Source organism: Pongo abelii, chromosome 3 (assembly GCF_028885655.2).
Source record: "Pongo abelii isolate AG06213 chromosome 3, NHGRI_mPonAbe1-v2.0_pri, whole genome shotgun sequence".
Classification (NCBI taxonomy): Eukaryota; Metazoa; Chordata; class Mammalia; order Primates; family Hominidae; genus Pongo; species Pongo abelii.
The window spans coordinates 64,731,472-64,751,170 of NC_071988.2; positions in this window are offsets into that span (position 1 = coordinate 64,731,472).

Consider the following 19,699-nt stretch of genomic DNA (forward strand, 5'->3'; position numbering starts at 1 on the left):
GAAAGGATAATGCAGGTCGGGTTGCCGCAAGAAAGAAGAAAATGTTCTGTCTTATATCATCAGGGAAATTTTCCACATTTCTTTCAATGTCTTGAACTGGGAGTGCAACAACCAAAGCGGAATGTCCCAAGTCCCTCCCCTTGGGAGTCTATTAGCAACTGCATCTTTGAAATCACAAGTGCATGTCAATTCCATATACTGAAAGCAAATACAAAAATTGTGCTCAATGTGATTAAGACCTAACAACTATAATTGAATAATTGCAAAGTTTATTTCAGACAGTTTAGAAAGTGCAGGTATCTCAATTGCTTTGAATGCACACTCATTCTGTACAAAGTTTGCTTGCAAAATTTCCAGAAAATTTTATATATATATATATTATATATATATAAAATGTGATTCTCAGTTCCTGTTGGTCCACTAATTCTTCCAGAAGTTGGTCTCCAGGTTGCTTGACAAAGGAGGTAAGTGAAGGCCAAAATCCAACCTGGTCTTTCTGCCCAAAGGCTACCTGGGGGTAGGGCCAGTTCCACTTGGAGGCAGCAGCACTTTTTACAATTTTTCCCCCATAAGAGGCATCTTTTGGCAATTGACACTGAGATGCTAATGTATTACCAAGTCCCCTGGTAGATACATGCACTCACCTTGCTCCTCTAAATGGCATTCAAGAAGCTGAGGCATGGGAAGGCGTATCAGGAGTCCCTCCAAACAGCCGAGTAGGCAGATAAGCACTTTGAGGGATTGGTACACAGAAATTTATTACAGGTAGACAGGTATGGGTAACCTGTGACAGAGCTGTAGCCACTAATATAAACTCCGAAAAGAGGAAAGCATTTTACTTCCTACCAAGACTAAGGAAATGAGGATGTGACAAAAAGGGGAAATTTTAAAGAAATTTCTTTGGAGCTTCTGTTGCTCTCTAGCAGCCCCTTGTGGTACTTGAAACAATCTGCAGCCCAGTGCCTCTTCCAGGGCCTGCTCTTAGCTGCAAGAGGTTTGAACTCTAAGAAACTGATACCTCAAATGCATTAGAATCCCTCTTCTAGGCACAAGAATCTCATATACCTTTCAAAAAAAAAGTTCGCGGTAGCCAAAAAGAAACTAGCAATGCATCAATTTTCTGCACACCAGTGAAGCTCATTCTGTAAGAGAATGAATTCGGTTAAGAATCTCTCTCTGTCTCCCCCGTTCTCCAAACATTTCATAAAATCTGTGCTCAGGTAAATCAATGGACACAATACCACAGTTCTGTAGGATAGACAGCCAGGAAGTAGGCAAAGGTCGGCTCCTGAAGGGCCCTTTGTGTTCTGCTGGGAAATTTTAAGGCAATAGGGAGGTAAGTAGGATGTAAGTAAGGAGGTGACACGATCAAACCTATTATTTACAAAAGATCGTCCTGGAAACAGGGTGCAGCTTGGTTGGGCTGCGGGAGAATGATGGATTAGGAGACTGTGACGTCAAGAGAGTCTGACCCAAGTAAAGGGTGGAGGCATAAAGACAGAAAAGGAGAGCTTGAAGAGACATGTGTGATGAGAACTGAAGGGATTAGCAAATGGCCAGATTTCCAACTAAAGCAACTCAGTGGCTGGGATCGTCAAGAACTGATACTGCAAATAGGAGGTGTGGAGTAAGGTAAGGGGTGGGGAGATTAGAAGAGGAGAATTGGATGAGTTTAGATGGTTTCATGGAAACAGCTTTGCCTCTGGAGTAAGGCTCCTGCCCTGATGCCACTTTGTTCTGTTTTCTATTTGGCATCCATTTCTATGTGGCATCCATTAATCAGAGGGCCAAACTAATGGCCAAAGTTGTAAACACCTCCCCAGAAATCCAGCTTCTACAGGTCCATGAAAATCATTTACAGACCTTCCAACCAGTCCTCAGTCCATACCCCAAATCACCTCCCCTATCAAACTCACACACCCAAGGGCCAGGCACCAGGTGACTAGAGACGGTCCCAATGCCCCAAAGCCTGCTAGAAGGATGTAGACTAGCCAGTCCTACACTGTTTACCCTGCCCCGCTTTGCCTTTCCTGCAGAAATCCCAGTCCAGGCTGTGGCCTATACTTTCGCCTTCTGCCTCTTGACCTCTTTTGCTTCCCCATGTGACCCTGTGTGACATGACATGCCTTCTCTTCTTGGGAAATGTAGTAAAAATATTTCAATGGCATTAACTTCTGTGTGACACCACTCAATTCCTTTTATTTATCTTGTTTTTATAACAAGGTCTCAATCTGTCACCTATGCTGAAATGCAGTCATGCTATCACAGCTCACTGCAACCTCAACCTCCTGGGCTCAAACGCTCCTCTTGCCTCAACCTCCTAAGTAGCTGGAAGTACAGGTGTGCACCACCAACACCAAGACTAGCTAATTTTTTTTTGTGTGTAGAGACGGGGGTCTCACCAGCTCAGGCTGGTCTGCACCTCCTGACCTCAAGCGATCCTCCTGCCTCAGCCTCCCAAAGCATTGGGCTTACAGGCTTGACCCACCATGCCCGGCCTCAATTTGCTTTAAAAATTAAGACCTGAGCACAAATCACACCTTTTCCTTTGTAATTCTAGAACTGTTACTACCTTTGAATTTTCTTTTGCTCACCTAAAATATATGAGTAATAAAAAGAATTTATGTGATTGTCATGAGGCTTATTTAAAATATATGCTAAGAGGACGGGTATGGTGGCTCATGCCTGGAATCTCAGCACTTTGGAAGGCCAAAATGAAAGGATCACTTAAGACCAGGAGTTTGAGACCAGCCTGGTCAACATGAAGAGACCCCCATCTCTTTTTTTTTCTTTTTTTGAGACAGAGTCTCACTCTGTCACCCAGGCTGGAGTGCAGTAGTATGATCTCGGCTCACTGCAACCTCCCTCTCCCAAATTCAAGCAATTCTTCTGCCTCAGCCTCCTGAGTAGCTGGGACTACAGGCGCGCACTACCATGCCCGACTAACTTTGGTATTTTTAGTAGAGATGGAGTTTCACCATAGTGGCCAGGCTGGCCTCAAACTCCTGACCTAGTGATCCACCCGCCTTGGCCTCCCAAAGTGCTGGGATTGCAGGTGTGAGCCACCGCACCCGGCCCCCATCTCTTAAAAAAAAAAGAAAAGTGATAAGAGTCTTTGCACATTATAATCATGTTCATTATTATCACTAACTCTCAAGAATGTGATCTGCTAGTGCCTTTTTCCCAGTAAACTCAGCTTCTTACAGGCACAATATTGTCAATGAATCCGTGTTCATGAAGCATCACCCCTGTCCAGATGCAGAGTATCCTATAACCCAGGTAAATTCACTGTGATCTGACCAAGCAACAGATATACAGCTATGAGAAACTGGATTGGTTGGTCTTACCTAATGCATACAAAACTCTTCACTTAAAAGAGAAAAATTAGTAAAAAGGACTCCCCTAGTGTATTTTTTTAAATGTTATATTTATGATCATTCTAGCTAGAACTTTTCAGGAGTCCAGCTATTCAGAACTTGACTATTAAGCCTTTGTTTAAACCCAATTGTTAATTTATAAAAACTTCCCGCTAAACTCTCAATTATTGTGGTTCTAAACACAATGATTTGAGAACAAAAATGAAACAAAAGATGTTTTAGAAAGAAAAGAAAGGCAATACATGAAAAAAAAAAGCAAACAGAAGGAAAATGGCCTTTTCCAGCAGCAAAATGCTGTTCTTGTTATTCCAAAACATAACAGTAATTCCACAGAGAGCCTCCCACAGTTTCAAGTTGCTAACAAAGAAAGGCTTGTCCAAGACCAGTCAGAGAGTATCAGAACCAAGATGGTGACTCTCTTTAAAGGAACTCAGCATGAGAAAATTTCTAGATTTCCCATAGCATTTAATGCTAACTCCACGTGGTTCAGAGAACAGATTATAGCAGGATCACAACCAGGATGAGGCATGTGAGATGCCCGAGGTGCAAAATTTAAGGAGGCACATGGACTCACAACTCTGTTGAGTGTCCCTGGTCCCCACCCTATGGTACAGCTACAAGGATAAAGAATTTCCATTCTAACACCATTAACATAGAGGAGCTCTATCAAGTGGCTAGTCCTCAGCTGTAGCATAATCTAAATACACACTATTGTACACTGTACTCCACGCTGAAGCAGGCCTCTATGGATGGACTGGGTCCTTTGCCAAGTAGCTTTCACAGAAATCTAACAAGAGTCCTGAATTTGAAGAGGAACTGAAACTAAACAACGTTTGCTTATTTAGACCAGCAGTAGAACAAATTCTCAGCCTCAGTAAGGTACAAGTCAGTGTTTCTGAGAAATTCACAAGTTCTACAAAAACACATTTTATGAAAGTAGCCACCACCCAAGATCACCCACGTACTTAATTCCAGTAGTGCTTGGGATAAAAAATTTCCCTATATCTAGTTCTTCCTTTAGCCTCACTCACTCCAGGCTTGGACAGGTTGCCAGTAAAACTCTGGGTTTTGTTTAAAATCTGGAATACAATTATTCCCATAAGTCTCATGGCAAATGAGTACATTCTATGGAGTGTTTGGTTTTTCCAGATTCAAGAGAAGCTCTATTTAACTGCAAAGGATGCTTTTCAGCTGTGTCCCTACTAAAAGCTTCCCATACAGTCACTCTCAATACTGTTGTTCTTTTTTCACTAGAGACGGCCACAGTCATTATGTTGTAAGCATTCTGAGTTGATGCACATGGGAAGGAACTTCGGGGTCAACATTCAATTTGGCTTCAGGAGTTGCCAGATTTGAGTGTTGGTTTCTCGATTAGTCTCCTGCCCTGAAGCTTCCCCATAAATCCTTCTGTGAATGGGTAATTTATTCAATCCTGCAACAAATATTTACTGAGCATTTACTCTGAACCAGCACTGTTCCAGGCACCAGGGATGTATCAGTGAACAAAACATGCAAATTCTGTCATCACATAGCTTACATTCTAGAAGGGGAGGCAGAAAATAACCAAGAGCACGTCAATAAACTATACAATAAGTTAGAAGATTACACGTCATAAGGGAAGAAAGAGAAAGTTGAGCAGAGTAGGTGGGATGGGATGTGCTGGGGACAGGGGGCAGCATAGAGGTGGACATGGTGGGATGGTGCCGATGACAAGGTTAAATAGGACTGTCAAAGTCGGCCTCTTGGAAAAGATGAAATTAAGGAGACACTTTAAGGAAGTGAGAGGATTATCCAAAGATAACTAGGGAAAGAGCATTCCATACAAAGGGAACAGCCAGTTCAAAGGCCATGACAGGGGTGTGTTCTTGTTGTGCTCTAAAAACTGCAATGAGGCCAGTGAGATTGGAAGGAAGTTAGCAAAGAGAACAGAAGAGAACTTTGAAGAGGTGATGAAGGCCAGATCGTGACAGGCCTTGACAAGTGTAAGACGGAAAGATTGCACGGTTTTGAGCAGAAGAGTGATCATGACTTCATTTTAAAAGGATTCCTCTAGCTGTTGCTTTGAAAATAGTCTGTTGTGGGAGGGAAAACAACAAAGTGGGGAGACTTTTGAGGAGCCTACTGCAGTCATACAGGTGAAAGGTCATGATGGCATGGCCCAGGGTGGCAGCACTAGAGAGAGTGAGAGTGGTCAGATTCTGAATAGATTTCAGGTATGCTTAAGGTAGAACCAGAAACTTGGCAGATTAGACACAGAACATGAGAAAGAGGATTGCCAAGGATGACTCCAAGATTTGGGGCATGAGCAACTGGAAAATTAGAGTTGCCATCAACTGAGATGATGGACACTGATGGTGGATCAAGCTTGAGAGAAGGAAGAAGTTAAGTTTTTTGTTTTTTTGGTTTTTTTGTTTGTTTGTTTTTTGAGATGGGGTCTCGCTCTGTTGCCCAGGCTGGAGTGCAATGGTACAATCTTGGCTCACTGCAACTTCCGCCTCCTGGATTCAAGTGATTCTCCTGCCTCAGCCTCCTGAGTAGCTGGGATTACAGGTGCACACCATCATGCCCAGTTAATATTTGTATTTAGTAGAGATGAGGTTTCACCATGTTAGTCAGGCTGGTCTCAAACTCCTAACCTCGTGGTCAGCCTGCCTCAGCCTCCCAAAGTGCTGGGATTACAGGTGTGAGTCATCACATCTGGCTTGGAAGTTAAGTTTTTTGTTTGTTTTGTTTTGTTTTGAGACAGGGTCTCACTCTAGTCTCCCAGGCTGGAGTGCAGTGGCATGATCACAGCTCACTGCAGCCTCGACTTCCTGGGCTCAGGTGATTCTCCCACCTCAGTCCCCTGAGTAGCTGGGACTGCAGGCACCGGCCACTATGCCTGGCTAATTTTTTGCATTTTTAGTAGAGGCAGGGTTCTGCCACATTGCCCAGGCTGGTTTCAAACTCCTGGGCTCAAGTGATGGAAATTGTTTTGAAGATAAGAAGTCAGCTACTTTATAACTTGGCATGCCTGCAGTCCCAGCTACTGGGAAACTGAAGTAGGATGATCTCTTGAGCACAGGATCTCTTTGAGTCCAGCCTGGGCAATGTAGTGAGACCCCATCTCTAAAACAGATATATAGCTGATAGATGATAGATAGATAGATAGATAGATAGATGATAGATAATAGATAGATTGATAGATAGATAGATCAACTGTTTGACATTCAAATGAAGATGTTGAGTAGGCAGTTGGACACACAACGAGAGAGAGAGAGAGAGGCCTGGGTTACAAATATACATTTAGGATCTGCCAGCATATAGATAGTATTTGAAGCACTGAAGTTAGATGAGACCAAAAAAACAAACAAGAGTCTCAAAGACTCTTAGAGAGCCTGCGGCACCGAACCTAGAGACCTGGGGCACTCTAACATGAATAGAGGCCAGGAAAAAAAGGATCAGCAAAGCAACTGAGAAAAAAACAACCTGTAATGCAGGAGAAATACGAAGAGAGTTTGATATCTTGGAAGCCCAATGAAGAAAGCATACATTAAAGATTAAAATGACAGATATCCCCATACAACTTTTTAGTTTGTTGCAAAAAGGTTGTATCGCTTATGCTTACAAATGTTATTTGTTACAAAGAATGGATAACTGAAAATGTTGCCTAAAGATGTATTTTTCTCATGCAAAAAAGAATATGGAGGTAGATAGGTCGGGGCTAATGCACCTATGCAAGAATGTCATTTAAAAGCCTGTCTTCTGTCTCCTGGACTGCCACTTTTAGTGTGTAGTTTTTAACTTCATGGTCAAAAGATGATTGCTGCAACTCCAGGCAGTGATTCTAAGTTCCAGGCAGAAAGAAATGGGAAGAGCAAAATGAGAAAGACAGAACCTTTTCCTCAAGCTTTTACTTTTTCAATGCACTAAAGAAGTCCTCCCAAGAAATTGCACCTACATCTTACTGGCCAGAATAAAATTCCATCTGCAAGCGAATTTGAGTACATTGCTTTCCAACACTTGCATTAGAAAAAAGTAATAATGGCAATGTTTAGAAAAGATGTTCAGTGAGCCAATCTACTCAGTCATATATACAGCATCTGCAGCAGAGGGTAAGAAATGATACAATAAGGATCTTACGGCTGTAGAAATAAATAGAAAGCTGGAGTGTCCAAGGTAATATCTCTCTGATAAATACATGTATCTAAATGACTTTGTACCTGTACCTGAGAGTTATAACCAGGCCACTACCCTATTGCTTCCATTCGAACCTCATTTTGTTTTTATTCTGATCAATACCCAAGAATTTCACATGTGAGAATTTTTGTTTTAACTCTATATTGGACCAATACCATTCTCATTTAAAATGAGATCAGCTCAAGAGGATGACTTCAAGAGCCAAACAACCTTGCAGCTCCATCATCACTTTTGGTTTATGGGAATGACTAGCTCCATCCCTGCCTTTCAAAGAGATGTTCTATCTGTAGATTATAGTTATTAAATATTCATGAATCCATTTTATAAGAGAAATATCAATTAATGAATTATGGCTTATTGTTCTTTTGGCTTAGAATACTCTTACCTTCTTCTCTGACTAGAAAAAAAATCCTTCAAAACTCAACTCAAATGCTTCTCTTCAACTTCTCCTAGCCTGACTAAAAGCTTTTTGCTTTGTAGTCTGATAATACTTTGAATTATCTACCATACTGCGTTTCGTCAAAATTTGTAGAAGGCAACTAAAATAATGCTTAGACGGAAACATAGCATTAAATCCTTGTATTAGAAAGAATTGGCCAGGTGCGGTGGCTCACACCTCTAATCCCAGCACTTTGGGAGGCTGAGGCGGGTGGATCACATGAGGTCAAGAGTTTGAGAACAGCCTGGCTAACATGGTGAAACCCCATCTCTACTAAAAATACAAAATTTAGCCAGGCATGGTAGCACACATCTGTAATCTCAGCTACTTGAGAGGCTGAGGCAGGATAACCGCTTGAACTTGGCTGGAGGTTGCAGTGAGCCAAGATCATTCACTGCCCTCCAACCTGGGTGACAGAGTGAGACTGTCTCGAAAAAAAAAAAAAGAAAAATCATGATTTTAAATAAATTATATAAGCTTCTACCATAGGAAAGTAAGAGAAAAATAACAAATTAAGCCTAAGTAGGCTGAAGGAAAGAGTTAATAATGAGTAGAAACCAATGATATAAAATGGGACAAATAATAGGGAATAGACAAACAATGAAACCAAAAGCTGATTCGTTGAAATTATCTCTAAAATTAATAAGCCTCTAGGCAAAATCATCAAAAGAAAAAGAGAGACCACACAAATTGTCAGTATCATGAATGAATGAAGGGACACTGCAGATCCTACAATAGTAATGAGTAATAATGTTATCAACAACTTCATGCTAATAAATTCAATAACATATGAAATCAACAAATTCCTTGAAAAACACAAACTATCCCATCTTACTCATGAATAAGTAAATATCCTGGCTGGACATGATGGCTCATGCCTGTAATCCCAGCACTTTGGGAGGCCAAGGTGGGAGGATTGCTTGAGGCCAGGAGTTTGAGACCATCCCTGGCATCACAGAGAGACCCTGTCTCTCCAAAAAATTAAAAATTAGCTGACCCTGGTGGCACATGCCTGTAGTCCCAGCTACTGAGGAGAGGCTGAGGCAGGAGGATTGCTTGAACCCAGGAGGTGGAAGTTGCAGAGCTATGATTGTGCCACTGCACTCCAGCCTGGATGAGAGAGGGAGAGCTCATCACTAAAAAGTAATTAATTAACTAATTAATTATCCTGAATAGCCTCATGTCTATTAAGGAAATTGGATTAGTAATTTATAAACTTTCAACAAAAAATTACCAGGTCCAGGTGGATCCAATGGTAAATTATATCAAACATTTAAGGAAGAAATACCAATTCTACACAAACTGTTCCAGAAAATAGAAAAGGAGGAAACTTCCCAACCCATCCTGTGATGCCATTATTACTCTGTTACCAAATGAAGGCAAAAACATGACAAGAATAGAAAACTACAGGTCAATATCGATCATAAACATAGAGTTAAAACTCCTTAACAAAACATTAGCAAGTTGAATCTAGCAATATATAAACATGGTATATCATAACTAAGATGGTGTGAACTGGAGAATGCAAAATTGCTTTAGCATTTGGAAACCCGTCAATGTAATTTACCGTACAGTCATCCCTCAGTATGTGTGAAGGATTGGCTCCAGGACACCTCTGCAGATATCAAAATCTGAGGATGTTCAAGTCCCTTATGTAAAATGGTGTGGTGTTGTATAAAACCTATGCACATCCTCCTATATACTTTAAAAATCTCTACATTATTTATACTACCTAATACAATGTAAATGCCATGCAAATAATTGTTATACTAGATTGTTTTATTTGTATTATTTGTGTTGCTGTATTATTATTTTTTATTTGTTTTTTAAAATTATTTTTCGCCCACAGTTTGTTGAATCCAGAGATGTGAAACCTGCAGATTCAAAGGCTGACTGTATTAAGAAATGAAAAAATGAAAATTATGTGATAATCTCAAGAGATGCAGAAAACACTTTCCACAGATCCCAACATCCATTCCAGATAAAAAAACTCTCACCAAACTAGGAACAGAAAGAAATGTGTTTAAACTGATGAACAATGTCCATGAAAAGTCTATAGCTAAGATCATATTTAATGGTGAAAGACTGAATACTTTCCCCCTTAATATCAGGAATCAAGCAACGATGTGGCTTTTGCCATTTCCATTCCACTTTGTACTGGAGTTCCTAGCCAGTGCAGTACAGTAAGCAGAAGAAATAAAATACATCCATGTTGGGAAGGAAAAAGCAAAATTTTCTTTACTTGCAGTTAACATCATTGTCTACATCTAAAATTCTGAGGAATATACAAGGTTGCAGAAGATAAGGTCAATTAAATTTCTGTAAACTGGATAGAAATAGAAATTTTAAAAATACCATTTACAATAGCATCAGCTAAAAACATGAAATACTTATAAATAAGTTAACTATATATATATATATAAGTGCACTAAAAGCTACAACATTTAGGAAACCCCAATCTTTTATAATGAGCTGCAAGCAAACCTGACAAACGTTTGTCCCAGAAGGAGACATCATCTTTATTATATTGCACATGAAGCAAATCTGCCCTCTGCTCTAGAGAGGGACTCTCTTTCTTCCATGTGAGAGAGAGGACTCTTGTCTGTTGTATTAATTACCAAACCTCAGGACCTACTTCAAGCAAATCTGCTCTCTGCTCCAGAGAGGGACTCTCTCTTTCTTCCATGATAGAGAGGAATCTTGTCTGTTGTATTAATTACCAAACCTCAGGACCTAAAACAGTGCAGAGCTCAATAACATTGAAGAATAGTTAGGGAGGAAGGATGTGAAGGTGGCCATGAAAGTATCTGGAATTAAAGCAAAGACAGGGACTGCAGAAGTAAAGCTACCAGGTCTGGTTACCCCGGCCTTACTTAGTTCCCTGTTCTCAAATTCTGCAACCATACTTTGTGTTCTCTGGTTGCAGGAATGCTTCAGTTTTATCAGAAGGCTCCAGTAAGCTTTATTCTTTATCCTACTCCATCGGTTTTCTACTTTTTCACTCTAAGGAAGGACTGTGGCCTCCACCTACCACAGTTTTCTTCTCTATGATGTAGTGTTTCCCTCAGGTAATTAGCTGGTTGAAATCAACTGTACCAGCTTTCTCATTTAGGCATTTCAGAGATCAGCTAAACAAAGAGGAGGCTGTTCTCTAATAAATATTTGTTGAAGGAGTTAATAAAAGGTGACTTTCCGTGACTGGATTATTACAGCATGTTTTCATGCATTTTCTCCTTTTAGGAAACCAAATCCTAGTCTTTCTAGAAAGAAGGAAAGGATGTCTAATAATCTCAGGCTAATGAAAGATGCATCTACTCTGGAATTGCCTTCATATACACCTGGTATTATATGCAACCCTGTGGGATAGCAAGCTGAACAAAATGAGAAGTCTGATGGAATACTCAGGAAAGAGACCAAAAAGGTTTTCTTTATTTCAAATAGTTACTTAATTCTTAATCAAGTCTAAAACTTTGACCAGCCACACAATCTGCAGCTCAAACACCACACAGAAAATACTGGATCCGATTCTGTTCAGAGCAGTCAGCATGAAATGTAATGAAATTCAAAATAGACAGGATACACATGCTCCAGAGGGAAGTCATTAATACCCATGAATAATGATAAAGCAAAATACCATCTGCCAGCATAATGTGGCAAATCTTTTTAAAATTCCAATTAGCCTATAAACCAGAAACAGGGAGCAAATATGCTCCCTCTGCCATGTGAGACCATGTGTCCTTGATGTCTCCATCACTTTATATGTAAACGAAAGTGGGAGTGATGGAAACATTACCCATAGATGAATAGATTTTGGAGAATATATTCATTATTCTTTAAGACACAGGTGCTATGTATCTAACTGCATGGAACAGAATGTTATAATCTGCTAATTAAAGCCACATATGTATTTTCACATATATCTTAATGGGAGGGGGTAAGAAATTGTGTCTGTTATAAACACAGTATATTAATTTTGCTATAACAATGTAGTTGGATTTAATCCTTACACGTATTTAGAACGAGAGATAATGAAACATTTCTATCACTGTTATCCCAGGGAAAATTGCCTAGTTTATGATGGATTCGGATATTCTTAGCCATTTTCCTGAACTGCATTTTGTGAAGCACATAGCTATTAAAATCAAAATACCCATTATTAGAACTGGTGTATTATACCCTGAAAAGAAATTGTTCTGATTATAAACGTGTAGAATAGTTCCACAGGCTGACTAGCTCATCACTTGTCTTTTGAAATATCTCAAGAAGCAAGCAACCTACTTCTGAGCACAGATATTTTTCTGTACCTCTTCCTTTTCCCATGGTTTGTTGTAGTATAAATGACACTGGCATTGGTATTTTTGCAGTTTCTAATCCTAGTGCTGTCAGTATTCAGTTACACAATTTTTTAAAAGTCATTTGTCTTGTGCTATCTTGGCTTCCTCATCTATAAAATGTCTTCCCTTCCTTTGTAAGAATCAAAAGAAGTAGATGTGAAAGAATCTTTGAACGAGTTTTAAATATTTGAAGAGTAAAAGTCATTTTCATTTTATTATGACTAGATAAAGTATAAAGTAGATGGAGTTGTCTGCATTGTATTAAGAAGTAGAATTGTACATTTTAAAAGGACAAAATGATCCAAGCAAGTTTGGAGTACCCTGTGTTGCTGCCGTATTAGGCAGCTATTGTTTAATCAGCAGGGTTCTTGTTCCCAATGATCTGTCTTCTTCCTGGAGCTGGAACTGAGATACAGCCAATATCCCACCTACAGCTAGTTCCTTGGAGGTTTTTATTTTATTTTATTTTTTTATTTTTCCATAAGTTATTGAAGTACTCATGGTATTGGCTACATGATTAGGTTCTTTAGTAGTGATTTTTGAGATTTTGGTTCACCCATCACCCGAGAAGTATACACTGCACCATATTTGTAATCTTTTATCCCTTGCCTCCTCCCTTGCCTCCTCCCATGTCCCCATAGTCCATTGTATCATTCTTATGCCTTTGCGTCCTCATAACTTAGCTCCCACAGATCAGTGAGAACACACAATGTTTGGTTTTCCATTCTTGAGTTACATCACTTAGAATAATAGTCTCCAGTCTCATCCAGGTCACTGCAAATGCTGTTAATTCATTCCTTTTCATGGCTGTGTAGTATTCCATCATACATATATATCTCATATATGCATATATATACACACATATGTATGTATATATACTATATATGTATATATGCATATACATATATATTACATATATACATATATATGTGTGTATATATATGTGTGTATATATGTGTATATATATGTGTATATATGTGTGTATATATGTGTATATATATATGTGTATATATATATGTGTATATATATATGTGTGTGTATATATATATCAGTTTCTTTTTCCACTCGTTGATTGATGGGCATTTGGGTTGGTTCCACAATTTTCCAATTGTGAATTTTGCTGCTATAAACATGTGTATGCAAGTATCTTTTTCGAATAGTGACTTGTTTTCCCCTGAGTAGATATCCAGTAGTGGGATTGTAGGATCAAATGGTAGTTCTACTTTTAGTTCTTTAAGGAATCTCAGCTGGGCACAGTGGATCACACCTGTAATGACAGCACTTTGAGAGGCCGAGGTGGGTGGATCACCTGAGGTCAGAAAGTTCGAGACCAGCCTGGTCAACATGAGGAAACTCGTTTCTACTAAAAATACAAAAATTACTCGGGAGTGGTGGCAGGTGCCTGTGATCCCAGCTACTCAGGAGGCTGAGGCAGGAGAATCACTTGAACCCAGGAGGCAGAGGTTGCAGTGAGCCATGTCTGGCCACTATACTCCAGCCTGGGTGACAGAGTGAGACTCTGTCTCAAAAAAAAAAAAAAAAAGGGTCCCCACACTGTTTTCCATGGTGGCTGTCATAGTTTACATTCCTGCCAGCAGTGTTGAACTGTTCCCTGTTCATGGCTTTCACACCAACATCTACTATTTTCTGATTTTTTCATTATGGCCATTCTTGCAGGAGTAAGGTGGTATCGCTTTGTGGTTTTGATTTGCATTTCCCTGATCGTTAGTGATGTTGAGCATTTTTTCACATGTTTATTGGCCGTTTGTGTATCTTCTTTTGAGAATTGTCTCTTCATGCCCTTAGCCCACTTTTTGATGGGATTATTTGTTTTTTTCTTACTGATTTGTTTGAGTTGGTTGTAGATTCTGGATATTAGTCCTTTGTCAGATGTATAGATTGTGAAGATTTTCTCCCAGTCTGTAGGTTGTCTGTTTACTCTGCTGACTATTCCTTTTGCCGTGCAAAAGCTCTTTAGTTTAATTAGGTCCCAGCTATTTATCTTTTTTTTTATTGCATTTGTTTTTGGGTTCATGGTCATGAATTCCTTGCCTAAGCCAATGTCTAGGAGGGATTTTTCCAGTGTTATCTTCTAGAATTTTTATAGTTTCAGGTCTTAGGTTTAAGTCCTTAATCCATCTTGAGTTGATTTTTATATAAGGTGAGAGATGAGGATCCAGTTTTATTCTTCTACATGTGGCTAGCCAATTATCCCAGCACCATTTGTTGAAAAGGGTGTCCTTTCCCCACTTTATATTTTTGTTTACTTTGTCAAAGATCAGTTGGCTGTAAGTTTTTGGGTTTATTTCTGGGTTCTGTATTCTGTTCCGTTGGTCTATCTGCCTATTTTTATAACAGTACCATGCTGTTTTGGTGACTATGGCCTTACAGGGTAGTTTGAAATCAGGTAGTGTGATGCCTCCAGATTTGTTTTTTGTTTAGTCTTGCTTTGGCTATGCAGGCTCTTTTTTGGTTCCATATGAGCTTTAGAATTGTTTTTTCTAATTCTGTGAAGAATGATGGTGGTATTCTGATGGAGGTTGCATTGAATTTCTAGGTTGCTTTTGGTGGTATGGTCATTTTTACAATATTGATTCTGCCCATCCATGGGCATGGGATGTGTTTCTATTTGTTTGTGTCATCTATGATTTCTTTCAGCAGTGTTTTGTAGTTTTCCTTGTAGAAGTCTTTTGACTCCTTTGTTAGGTATATTCCTAAGTATTTTTTTTCAGCTATTATAAAAGGGATTGAGTTCTTGATGTGATTCTCCACTTGGTCGCTGTTGGTGTGTAGAAGAGCTACTGATTTGTATACATTAATCTTGTATCCAGAAACTTTGCTGAACTCTTTTGTCAGTTCTAGGAGCTTTTTGGAGGAGTCCTTACTTAGGGTTTTCAAGGTAAATGATCATATCATCAGCAAACAGTGACAGTTTGACTTCCTCTTTACCTGTTTGGATGCCCTTTATTTTTTTCTCTTGTCTTATTGCTCTGGATAGGACTTCTAGTACTATGTTGAAAAGGAGTGGTGAGAGTGGGCATCCTTGTCTTTTTCCAGTACTCAGACGGAATGCTTTCAACTTTTCCTCATTCAGTATTATGTTGGATGTGGGTTTGTCATAGATGAATTTTATTACATTAAGGTATGTTCCTTGTATGCCAATTTTTCTGAGAGTTTTAATCATAAAGCAATACTGGATCTTGTCAAATGCTTTTTCTGCATCTATTGAGAGGGTCATGTGATTTTTGTTTTTAATTCTGTTTACGTGGTGTAGCACATTTATTGACTTGCATATGTTAAACCATCCCTGCATCCCTGGTATGAAACCCACTTAATCATGGTGGATTATCTTTTTGAAATGTTGTTGGATTCAGTTAGCTAGTATTTTGTTAAGGATGTTAGCATCTATGTTCATCAAGGATATCGGTCTGTAGTGTTTTTTCTGTTTGTTTGTTTGTTTTTGGTTTTTTTGTTGTTGTTTTGGTTGTGTCCTCCCTGGTTTTGGTATTAGGGTGATGTTGGCTTCATAAAATGAATTAAGGAGGGTTCCTTCTTCTCTATCTTGTGGAATAGTGTCAAAAGGATTGGTACCAATTCTTCTTTGAATGTCTGGTAGAATTCTGCTGTCCATCTGGTCCTGGACTTTTTTTGTTTCATAGTTTCTTAATTACTATTTCAATCTCGCTACTTGTTATTGGTCTGTTCAGCGTATCTAATTCTTCATGATTTAGGCCATGATGGTTGTATTTTTCCAGGAATTTACCCATCTCTTCTAGGTTTTCTAGTTTATATGCATAAAGGTGTTCATAGTAGCCTTAAATGATCTTTTGTATTTCAGTGGTGTCAGTTGTAATATCTCCTGTTTTGTTTTTTAGTGAAGTTATTTGGATTTTCTCTCTTCTTTTCTTGGTTAATCTTGATAATGGTCTATTTTATTTATGTTCTCAAAGGATCAGCTTTTTGTTTCATTTATCTTTTTTTGGTTATAATTTTATTTAGTTCTGCTCTGATCTTGGTTATTTTCTTCTTGTACTGGGTTTAGGTTTGGTTTATTCTTGTTTCTCTAGTTCCTTGAGATGTGACTTTAGGTTGTCTTTGCTTTTTCAAACTTTTTGATGTAGGCATTTATGGCTACGCACTTTCCTCTTAGCACTGCCTTTGTTGTATCCCAGAGGTTTTGATCGGTTGTGTCATTATTGGCATTCAGTTCAAAGAATTTTTAAATTTCCATCTTGATTTTGTTTTTGACCCACTGCTCATTCAGGAGAAGGTTATTTAATTTCCATGTATTTGAACGGTTCTGAAGGTTCCTTTTAGAGTTGATATCCAGCTTTATTCCACTGTGGTCTGAGAGAGTCCTTGATATAATTTCAATTTTCTTAAATTTATTGAGGCTTATTTTATGGCCTATTATATGGTCTATCTTGGAGAAAGTTCCATGTGCTGTTGAATAAAATGTGTATTCTGAGGTTGTTGGATGAAATGTTTTATATATATCTGTTAGGTCCATTTGTTCCAAAGTATAGTTTAAATCAATTGTTTCTTTGTTGACTTTCTGTCTTGATGACCTGTCTAGTGCTGTCAGTGGAGTATTGAAGTACCCCACTATTATTGCATTGCTGTCTATCTCATTTCTTAGGTCTATTAGTAATTGTTTTATAAGTTTGGGATCTCCAGTGTTAGGTGCATATATGTTTAAGATTGTGATATTTTCCTGTTGGACAAGGCCTTTTACCATTATATAATGTCCCTCTTTGTCTCTGTTGCTTTAAAGTGTTTTTTTGTTTGTTTGTTTGTTTTTTTCTGATATAAGAATAGTTAACCCTGCTCGATTTTGGTGTCCATTTGCACAAAATGCCCCTTTCCATTCTTTTACTTTAATTCTGTGTAAGTCCTTATGTGTTAGGTGAGTCTCTTGAAGGCAGTAGATCATTAGTTGGTGAAGTCTTATCCACTCTGTGGTTCTGTATCTTTTAAGTAGAGCATTTAGGCCATTTACATTCAATGTTAGTATTGAAATGTGAGGTACTGTTGCTTTAATCATGCTCTTTGTTGCCTCTGTGGTTTGGTTTTTTGTTTGTTGTTTTTGCTTTTTAAATTGTATTTTTGTTTTACAGGCCCTATGTGATTTATTCTTTAAAGACGTTCTGTTTCGATGTGTTTCCAGGATTTGTTTCAAAATTTAGGGTTCCTTTTAGCAGTTCTTATAGTGGTAGTTTGATAATGGTGAATTTGCTCAGCATTTATTTGTCTGAAAACAACTGTATCTTTCCTTCATATATGATGCTTAGTTTTGCTGGATACAAAATTCTTGGCTGATAAAATGTTTTGTTTGAGGAGGCTGAAGATAGGGTCCCAATCCCTTCTAGCTTGTAGGGTTTCTGCTGAGAAATCTGCTGTTAATCTGATAGGTTTTCCTTTGTGCTTCTGTCTCACAGCTATTAAGATTCTTTCCTTGGTCTTAACTTTGGATAATCTGATGACAATGTGCCTAGGTGAAGATCTTTTTGCAGTGAATTTCCCAGGTGTTCTTTGTGCTTCTTGTATATGGCTGTCTAGTATCTCACAAGGCCAGGGATGTTTTCCTCCATTATTCCCCCAAATATGTTTTCTAAGCTTTTAGAATTGTCTTCTTCCTCAGGAACAACAGTTATTCTTAGATTTGGTTGTTTAACACAATTCCAGATTTCTTGGAGGCTTTGTTCATATTTTCTTATTCTTTTTTCTTTTTTTTATTATTATGCTTTAAGTTCTAGGGTACATGTGCGCAACATGCAGGTTTGTTACATAGGTATACATGTGCCACGAGGGTTTGCTGCACCCATCAACTCGTCATTTACATTAGGTGTTTCTCCTAATGCTATCTCTCCCCCAGCCCCCCACCCCCTGACAAGCCCCGATGTGTGATGTTCCCCACCCTGTGTCCATGTGTTCTTGTTGTTCAGCTCCCACCTATGAGTGAGAACATGCAGTGTTTGGTTTTCTGTCCTTGTAATAGTTTGCTTAGAATAATGGTTTCCAGCTTCATCCATGTCCCTGCAAAGGACATGAACTCATCTTTTTTATGGCTGCATCTTATTCTTTTTTCTTTGTCTTTGTTGGATTGGGTTAATCTGAGGACCTTGACTTTGAGCTCTAAAGTTCTTTCTTCTACTTCTTCAATTCTATTGCTGAGACTTTCCAGAGCATTTCACATTTCTAAAAGTGTGTCCAAAGTTTCCTGAATTTTTTATTGTTTTTTCCTTAAGCTATCTATTTCCATGAGTATTTCTCTCTTCACTTCTCATATCATTTTTTAGATTTCCTTGCATTGGGCTTCACCTTCTTCTGGTCCCTCCCTGATAAGCTTAATTAACTTCTTGAATTCTTTTTCAAGTAAATCGGGATTTCTTCTTGGTTTGGATCCATTGCTGGTGAACTAGTGTGATTTTGGGAGGTGTTGAAGAGCCTTGTTTTGTCCTATTACCAGGGTTGGTTTTCTGGTTTCTTCTCATTTGGGTAGGCTCTGTCAGAGGTAAGGTATAGGGCTGAAGGCTGTTGTTCAGATTCTTTTGTCCCACGGGGTGTTCCTTTGATGTAGTACTCTCCCCCTTTTCCCATGGATGTGGCTTCCTATGAGCTAAACTGCAGTGGTTGTTTTCTCTCTTCTGGGTCTAGCCACCCAATTAGTCTACCCAGCTCCGGGCTGGTACCAGGGGTTGCCTGCACACAGTCCTGTGATGTCAACCATCTATGGGTCTCTCAGCCATGGATACCAGTGCTTGTTCTGGTGGAGGTGGTGGACGGTGCAATGGACTCCATGAGGGTCCTTAGTTTTGGTGGTTTAATGCTTTATCTTTGTGCTGGTTGGCCTCCTGCCAGAAGGTGGTACTTCCCAGGAAGCATCAGCTATAGTAGTGTGGAGAGGAACCAGTGGAGGGCAGAGCCCTAGAATTCCCAAGATTATGTCCTTTGTCTTATGCTACCAGTGCGGATAGGAAAGGACCATCAGGTGGGGGTGAGGCTAGGCATGTCTGAGCTCAGACTCTCCTTGGGCAGGTCTTGCTGAGGCTGCTGGGGAGAAATGGGGGTGAGATTCCCAGGTCACTGGAGTTGTGTACCTAGGAGGATTATGGCTGTCTCCGCTGAGTCATGCAGGTTATCAGGCAAGTGGGGGAAAGCCAGCAGTCACAACCCTCACCCAGCTCCCCCACAAATCGAAGGGCTTGTCTCACTCCCACCCTGCCCACCTCAACAGCCCTGAGTCTGTTTCCAGGCAGAGGGCAAGATGGGCTTGAAAACTTGCCCAAGGCTATCCTCCTCCCAGCTGGGAGAGAAAAGGGCTTTAGTTCTTCCTCGGCCTGTGAAGTCTGCACGCCCGATTTGCACCC